This window comes from Tympanuchus pallidicinctus, unplaced genomic scaffold, assembly GCF_026119805.1.
Source record: "Tympanuchus pallidicinctus isolate F22 unplaced genomic scaffold, pur_lepc_1.0 scaffold4, whole genome shotgun sequence".
Lineage (NCBI taxonomy): Eukaryota > Metazoa > Chordata > Aves > Galliformes > Phasianidae > Tympanuchus > Tympanuchus pallidicinctus.
Window position 1 is genome coordinate 2,197,388 of NW_026294758.1, and position 8,709 is coordinate 2,206,096.

Consider the following 8,709-nt stretch of genomic DNA (forward strand, 5'->3'; position numbering starts at 1 on the left):
AAGAGGATTAAAAAAAAAAAAATCCCAACAATTGCATTTGTACCTCTACAGCTTTTGACCTCAATGTTTCTCAGGACTCAGAATTTTCTAGACAGTCACAAGCTCCCTTCTAAATGCAACTACAAAATGCCCAGGGCATATCATTTTGCCCTATCAGACTGTCAGTCTGCTAGATACATATCCATTTCAGGTTTAACAGGAAAAAATGTGGGATTCATTTTGTGTAAAATATGCATACACAACACAGTATGCAAAAGCCAGACTGCAAAAGAGAAACTACGTGAGAGTTCAAAGCTGGAAATACAGATTTTCTGTACATCCACCACCACACAAACTTTATCATCATTAAAATTCATGCAGAAGTTTTGGACTTCAAAGTTGCTCAGCTGGTAGGAGTCCTGAGGGTGGATTACAAATAATAGGCACATGTTCTCAATCTGCTTGTTGATCTCACTTGAAAAATTGACAAGACTGGGTAGTAAAGTCCCAGAATGAAGCTTTAAAACTTCTCTTTGAAGGGTAACTAACCATTTGAAAGTTTTAAAAGTGGCTAATTTTCAAGATTAGTTTAAATTATACTGTATTCTTTCACTTAAACTGCACAGCTAATTTCAAAAACGATTCTTTGATGAGAAATTTTAAGGCTCTTCTTGTGAACAGAAAATATCTATCAAGCTTATCTGTGCAAGAACCAAATAGTTTCATTAAAACTAGAGGGAAATCACTTAATGCTGGAGACATTATTCTGTAAAATGGAACAGAAATGGATTTGAGATATCTACTCACACATGTGCCTTGTGGAGGTGATGATTTTCTTTTCTTTTCTTTTCTTTTTTTTTCTTTTTTCTTTTTTTTCCCCCTCAATGGGAAAAGAAAAAGGTCTCTGATTTCCTTGTGAAAAATGTTTGCGTTTTCATACTATCTGCAGTCAATCACAACTGCTAACAATTAGCACAGGATGAAAAGTCAGGGGTTTCCAGCTACTTTCTTACTAGATTAATTCTTGCTATTTACTACTTTACCACTTTTCTCATTTGTCAGAAAAGCCACTCTCAACTACTAACAGCTCTGCGTCTCTGAAAATATGCGTGTTTCAGTGCTGAATTTGTAGACAGATACCGAAACATAATTAAAAAAGTACAGCCAATGTCAACACAGAGCTGAAACAACACCAGCTCTGACAGATTATTTCCCCTTTGCTACTTTGTAAGCTAACAAAAGCGCGCTCGTTGTCATTTTATTAAATTTAAGGTAACAATGGAAACAATACACATTAACTCGGTCTCAAACATGATGTCATGTTTTATGAAGACAGGTCAAGAGAAAATGTAGAACAAATTACCTTCATTGCTTAAGAAACCCTAAATCCCTTAATTTACCCAGCCGTTTGTCAGCAGAACTAATCAAAAGCCTTTCTTGCTCTCACAGGGCATAAAGGTAGCCATTAAGTCTCTGAAGTGCACGGTTTTACCAGCAAGACAAAACAGAAAGCAAATCTTGGGAGTAAGTATCAGCTGGATGTTCACATAACAAGGTCCAGGGAGACATATCCAGAAGTTTCCTCTTTTAATCCAGCTCTGAATAATGCTGGATGCTGTTCTCTGTTCCTTCAGAGCTCTACCACTGCCAAAATAACTGCAAGGCTTGCAAGTCCAAGTATATCTCAAGCCTTTCCCAAGGCACCCCAACACTATCTGAGGCACTGAAACTATGGCAACCGAATAAAAAAGCAGCTTCCATGATTAATAGATGAAGATCCCAGAGACAGTGCCTCGCTAGGCCATATTTCAGGAATGCGAAAGGAATTAGCATAAAATCCATCACATTCTACCAGTAAAAAGTAGATTTCAACAGGCATCAACAAAACCACACTATTTTTCTTCTAAGAGAAAATATTCGACGGAACTACAAACTGTTCAAATTCTCATTAACATCTCAATGAAATGCGGCCTCAAGTGCAAGCAATGGATAAACGTCCACCAGCAACAGTGAAGGAACCAACACAACACATTTCCAGTCAGCCTGTCAAAGCTGCACATAAAAATGCTGCTCAACGTATAGAACGTATAGAACACCTGAGGGAAGGTGAGCGGATGGAGATCAAGTAGAAATAACATTTGCTGCAGACGGGCATATATATTTGGACATAGTTCTTCTCATTGTGTTGAGGATTCATATAAGAGCATACTTTTTCCATCTGCTAAACCAAAACCCCATTGTGCATCTGTTACGTTATCTACACATTTTCATTACTAGAAGGCCCCATGAGTCTGTCAGGGTCATGGCAAAATTGATGAGAGGTTAGGAATACCTTTTTCAGAAGCAGACAATCAAACTCCCACTATTATCTCCAGAAAAAAAAAAGAAAAAAAAAGAAAAAAAATCACTCTTACACTCCCCATCTACTAGATGGCTCAGATTGAGGCGAAATGATGTAACAAGAGCATTACTTATTTCCAATTGCAACATTAAGTTTCCACAAAAGGCTACAGAGAAGTAGAGAAATATGTTTTTTGCCCTTATCACTAAGGGTACGACCATGCAGCCAAGGCATGGCTTCACCCAGGAGGCGAAGGAGACAAGGAGCAAAAGGCTTCCCAATGGGGAAACAGCGCACACACAGCGCTGGGCACCTGCCCTGGAGGTGCTTCCCTTCAGTATGCCAGGAATGGTGTAAAAAAACAAAACAAAACAAAAAAGAAACAAAAAAGAAACAAAAACCTTCTGTGTGAAGTTCCTCATTAGCAGTTCTCAGTGGTTAAAAAAAAAAAAAAAAAAGCACGGGGTAGTCCACAACATACGAATTTCAAGGAATTTCAAGAATCTGTTATAAGTACTGTATACAGAAATGCCTATTATTAACAATACTTTTAAAGAAAAGGTCATCACGGAATGCAGCAAATTACCATATGTCTTCACTCCAGAGACACAGCAACTGGCAGTTCTGCTAATAGCTGGTTTATCTTCTTCATCTTACATCTCCATTTCAGCCAATGCAGAAACACTTTAGGGACTGGGGGAAGAATCTTTCCAGACAGAAATGGCTCTGTATTTGCAGAGTATAACACATCCCATCTTCTTACTGGTAAATAACTACAGTTCCACACTGGCTAACAGTTAACTATCAGTATTTCGGCAGTGAATCATGACATAATTCATGATGGTTTTTCTTACCGATTTTCTTCTTTATTTTTAGAAGCTATTTTGTAAAAGGTGACATCTGCTTTTCTTTCTTTTTATCTACAGTGGACCTAAACTTTAAATTCCCCAGGACATAAATCGTGCCGCTTCATTTATGTTCTTCTGGCTTACGAAAGCTGAGAATATGATAAATTTATGAGGTGTGGCATAGAGCTCCAATCCCCTTTTTTATTTCTTGCGCCCCCACCATTAACTCGTAGCCTTAATGAGTCTGAAGTGACAAAAATAGCAAATGCAGCCATGGATGTCTTTTAATAAACCATTTCCACGACTTTCTGAATATCTTGATGTTTTAGGATATTTAGGATATTCTATTTCTTTCTTTTTTCCAGATCCCATATCACTATGAATTTTTAATCTTTTCCTATCCAGTTGCTAAAATAAGAGTGGCAGGTGGACACCTTGGGAACTCCTGAGGACATGCAGGACATGCAATATGTATAATTACAACACAGTAGGTGGCACTCTTCCCTTTAAATCTAAAGCAGTGCCTGAGTTGTGCTGCCATACTTGTCGTGACCCAAACTCAAAGACTCATTTCCTGAGACCAGTTAAATAACCCTTAATGCTGTATAAACATCAACATCCAGCTATTTCCATGGCTTCATTCGTTCAGAAGATAGCACACAGAGGAAATAAAGACCCTGGGCTTTCGGTTAGCAGTTAAACCAGGACAAGCACTTCTGCCTTTGCAGACCCTGTCCAAGCTGTTCCTTGTTCAACAGACAGACGCGTCAGCTTCAAAATGAACACATTCATACACAGAGGTATTATATTCAGGCTTGGGTTTTCTTCCAGCTGCTTATTTTTGCCACTAAACCGTGATTCTGGTTGCTTCGTGATGCAGGAACTGACACAGCTGCTGGCTGTCTCTTATTACCTACCACCCTACTCCTCACCCACCCCAGGGTGGTCTGATGCACACAATTAATGGTGCAGAAGAAAAGCATTGCTTACTCCTCTCTTTTTTTTTTTTTCCCTCTCCTGTTTCCTTGCCCAGGCAAGGCTTGCCACAGTCTGCTGTAGGTCTGTGTTGAATGCTGCTTGCTCCAAAAGACGTGGACCAAAGTCCTGAAGGTTGACCCACAGCAAAGGGAATCAGATCATAGTTTCAGGTCCTCACCAAGCATAGATTGCCACCAGAAAGCAGGGGGAAGCACACAATGGAAGAGTGCCCTATTTGAATAATATTTCAGCAACTGCCTTTAATTTCATCCAATTACTCCAACAAGCAGAACAGAGCTGGGCAAGCAAGACTGGAAAGGGCAAGGGCTAAAGATTTACCTCCTTAATAAATTAATAGTAGGAGGTGAAACAGTGCAGTATCTGTATCAAATGAAGATAGTGAAAACTTCTGATCTAGTGTAGTTCAACTTTACTCTAGCATATGCTGTGCCTAACAGAATAGAATTTGGTTTAGCAGAATTTACCCCGTTGCTTCTTTTCAGCACTCTGGTATAGTGCATGGCAATCAGACACAAAGCATTTGACTGGGAAGTGCCACAATGCGTCCTTGCAAACAAGTTGGATGCAAGACATATATTAGCTCAGGTCAATTTAATCCAAAAACATTTCATGTCTCTCCTGCTGCAAACCATGTGAACTCTTTTCATGCGTATTTATGTATGGCTCTTCAAAACAAGATGACAAGTTTCCCCTTCCCTTCACAAAACACTCACAAGCAAGTTCACAATAACCTACTTCCTTTTTAATGCAAACAGTTCCATTCTGGATTTAACACAGGTCATTAATCTGATCTTTCTGCTTTTCTTTTTCTTTCCCCCCCCCACCAAAAAAAAAAAAAAAGAGCAAGGACAACTCCTTCTCCCAAACCCGACCCACCTCCTTCCTCACTCTGACTGGCATTAAGTGCATGCCTTAATTTGCAAACATTACAAATGGACTATGGTTGGTACTTCCACCTTCGAGCAGCTGGAGATGTTAGATAACATATTGCTTGCAGACGTTAGAATCCAACTATTTTTTTTGTTCAAGAACGACAAGTTTATAAGGTTGGTTTTGCCACTGGAAGTCAGAATAACAGTTTTGATGTAGGCTAATTCAGAATACACAGAACATCTGTGACCGTATGATTCGTTTTCCTTTTAAGTACTCATCCATGCTTCAAGCACTTGATTCCCACTACAGGAAAAGCAAACACTGCAATTATACTTTATGGTATTAATTGCTATTTTAAAATTCCTTTTGCATTCAGACAGAAGCTTCATCTGGGCATTCCACTCCTGAGATAAACTTACTCAAAAGCCAGAGATTTTATTCAGTGAAGAGTGGAAGGGAATCAAGATAAACATTTTTATGCATAGGAAATTGTTGGGCTTTAAAGAGAGTTAGTGTGTTTTCTCTTTGCATTATATCTTCGGATAAGCTACTACATGAAAAACAGGATCCTTTCAGACAAAATTATACCCTAGACATTGAAATGTTCAGGCAACTGCCCTTTTTTTTTTTTAATTGGCTAACCTCTCAATCTCACTGACTCTATAGCATTTCCTTTCAAACACACATGCAGCAATTCCGTGAAGAAAAAGGTTTGCTGTACGAAACCCAATTTTCCTTGCAACACACTAAATCAGTCTCATTAAAAACAAACAAACAAACAGAAAACCCACAAAAGTTAACCAGAGCATGATCATTTTGCAGTCTGAGAACAAATGGCAAAGGAAGCCATGAACGTTACAGTGGCTGCATAAATCCTACTGTCAGAAAGCTGCCACAGACTTGTCAAAATCTCTACAAGTTCTGCAATAGATCCTCACTCTCCTGGACTTCCTCACGTTGATTTACCGAGCCAGAAAAGCTTGCTGACATGAGAACACTGAACTGCACATACACAATGTTTGCAAAGACAGCGTAGGAAGAGGCATGATTTCCCTCACTGTCTTCTAGGTTAGCTTAATACAAGTGCCAGATGATACTGAATAAAAGTTAGCTCAATCTACGACAATTAGTAAACCTCTGCACGCAGCCCTGTGACAGAAAATGGTCGCGGAGATTCAGCTCTTTATTATTTACTACATCTACAGTCCATGTGTCCACCCCTTCAGAGGACCAAGTGTTCATCTTGCGAATCCTGGAATTCGCGTGCTTTGCCACGGACCACTTAAAGCGTTTGCTTTAGTCGAACAATTTCCCATCCGCAACAACCAAAGACGCGTGCTGCACAGACCTCGGTACACGAGCGCAGGTTTACAAACTTCCAAAGCAGCAATTTGCTGAGGAGAGGGGAAGGGGAGCAAATTTCCCTCCGACCAAGCGGTCACGGTTAGCAAAGACACAGCCGGCTGTCCGCGGAGCTCAGCCTGGCACTCACCCGGCTCAGGGCTGTCAGGACATCGTAGTGCCAGCGGACAGAACGACACAGCCGCCTCGGCGGTCCGCGCTCGCAACGCTCCCCCGCCTGCAGCCACCCCAGGAAGCGCCTCCCTCGGGCAGGAGGGGCCGAGCTGTCGCAGGTACTTTCTCCGGCTCGAAGACGAGCCAAACTTTCCGTCACCCTCCTTGGGAACGGCGGCAGAGCTCGGGGCAGTGCTGACCCCCTGCCTCGCCCCGGACGGGGGAGAGACGGGTTCCTAACGCCTCGCCCGCAGCTCCTACACGGGCTGGGCTGGGGGGAGCTAAACCACCTTCTTCTCTTAAACAGCGGTACGAAGCTGCCCGCTGCCGGCCGCTCAGAGCCGCCTGCACGGAGCTCCCAGGACTCACACCGGGCCAGCTCCGAGAGAGGCTGCGGCAGCTCCTTCGTGCCGGCTTGCCCCGCTCTTCCCCCTTAGAAAAACTTTATCCGCCGTTTCTCGGCTCCCCGAAGAGGAGAGCGAACGAAGGAGCGGCGGACAGAGCCCTCGCCCTGCCGAGAAGGGGGCGGGGAAGGGCTCTGCCTGGGACCCTCTCTTCTCCCCGCCGCGGCAGCCGGGCAGCCCGCAGCCCCTCTGCGGGGCCGGAGGTCGGTGCAGCGGGGAGGGGAGCCCGCGGCCTCAGCCCACCCTCGCGAACAAAGCCGCTGTAGCAACCGGGAAACCGAAGTTTTCTCGGTTGCCGGCCTCTTCTTTCAGCCTTGAAAATTTAAAATAATGATAGTAATGCCAACAAACAAAAATGCCAATCCCGAAACACACCGCCAAGCCCATAAAACCAGAAGGTACCCCCACAATCCCGCACTGGTGAGCGGAAACCGTGGGTTACGCCTCTGCACGGAGCTCCCGCACTGTGCCTGTAACAAAGACCCCGGCAGCTCATAGCCCCGCGCGGTGACCGCAGGCAGCGCGGATCCGGCCCCGCACGAAACCCCCCACAGCTGAGGGCAGGGAGCGGAACTGGGAGCCGGAGAAGGCGGACAGGAGCCCGAACACCGTACATGCAAACGGTGCCGGTGGGCCGGGGAGCGCCGGCGCGTTCAGCAGCCAAGGGGTGGGGGAGAGGAAAAGAGGAAAAAAGGAGAAGAAAGACGAAACCACGAGATGCCTGGAAAGTGGCAAGGGCGAGCGCAACGCGTGCACTTGCGGGCGGCTCCTCGCCTAATGCCATCGGCGCTGCCGAGGCAGCCGCAGCCGCCGCCCGCCTTCCCCGCCGCTCTCGACCGGCCGGGCGAGGCGGGAGCCTTCCTTCCACGCAACCCAAAACATCGGATACGGACGGGGAGTACTGTACCTTTTCGGTGCATCTATCTGGGCAGCTAGAGGACAGAACTAGCTGATGGTGTGTCCCATTTAGTAATCCATTTAAGGGGATCTCTCTGGGAAACTGGAGCCACTCTCTCCTTTGCAATCCTTTGTCATTACTACATATGTGCTTCCCAGGGGATGGAATATTTAATATTTCTACTTTCTGAATTGCAAGTGCAATTTGTTCATTTCCAATGACGGGCGAAAAGAGGGAACAGGAGTGGAAAAAAAAAAAAAAGAAAAAGAAAAAAAAAAAAGAAAAAGAAAAAGAAAAAGAAAAAAAAGCGTTCGCAACTCCTCTCCAAACCCAAATTCCACTACGACTCCACTCCAGTAAGTCCCCTTCAGCCGTGCCTCGGGAGGTAAGTCATTTCGGGGTCTTGTCCTGCTCCCTTTCTACCAAAAGTGTTCCCGGTGCGAAAGCTGCTCCAGGAAAACTCAGAGGCTGGCGGCGCTCGCCGTGCCGCGGCAAGAAGGCGCAGTCGCTGCTCGCCCCCAGGCTGCCGGGCATTGGACTGGAAGCCGCTCGCCCGCCGCCGCTACCCTGCCTCCACCCGGCTCCCACTCCCAGCCCCTGGGACGAGGCTCCGGAGGCGGAGACAAAGCCCCGGACTGGATCGCACCGGGCGGCCGCGCCCCGCCCCGCCCCGCCCCGCGGGCACGTGCCCAGCCCTCCCGCCCCGCCGTGCCGCGGGCGGTGCCGCCGAAGGGGCGGTTGCGGTGCCGCGCCTCGCGGGAGCGATGTCCCCGCCGGCACCGTCGGTCGCAGCCGCCGCTGCCGCCGCCTCCGATCGCTCTCTCGGCGTCCACGCCAACGCTGCCCGCCGCC

The 8,709-nt window shown here is 45.7% G+C and overlaps 1 protein-coding gene across 5 annotated transcripts in view; it reads right to left on the minus strand.

Moving 5' to 3' along the window:
- The window catches only part of SEMA6A (semaphorin 6A), a 112,665-nt gene extending 104,247 nt beyond the window's left edge, over window positions 1-8,418 (minus strand). For 2 of the 5 annotated variants that reach the window (XM_052701355.1, XM_052701360.1), the window contains exon 1: window positions 7,867-8,418. The gene's annotated coding sequence lies outside the window, so the exon portion shown is untranslated. Of the gene's footprint in view, window positions 1-6,532; window positions 6,730-7,866 lie in introns of those variants that run through there. The other 3 variants (XM_052701358.1, XM_052701359.1, XM_052701356.1) reach the window with 3 other exon arrangements.
- Window positions 8,419-8,709: the final 291 nt, after the last annotated feature.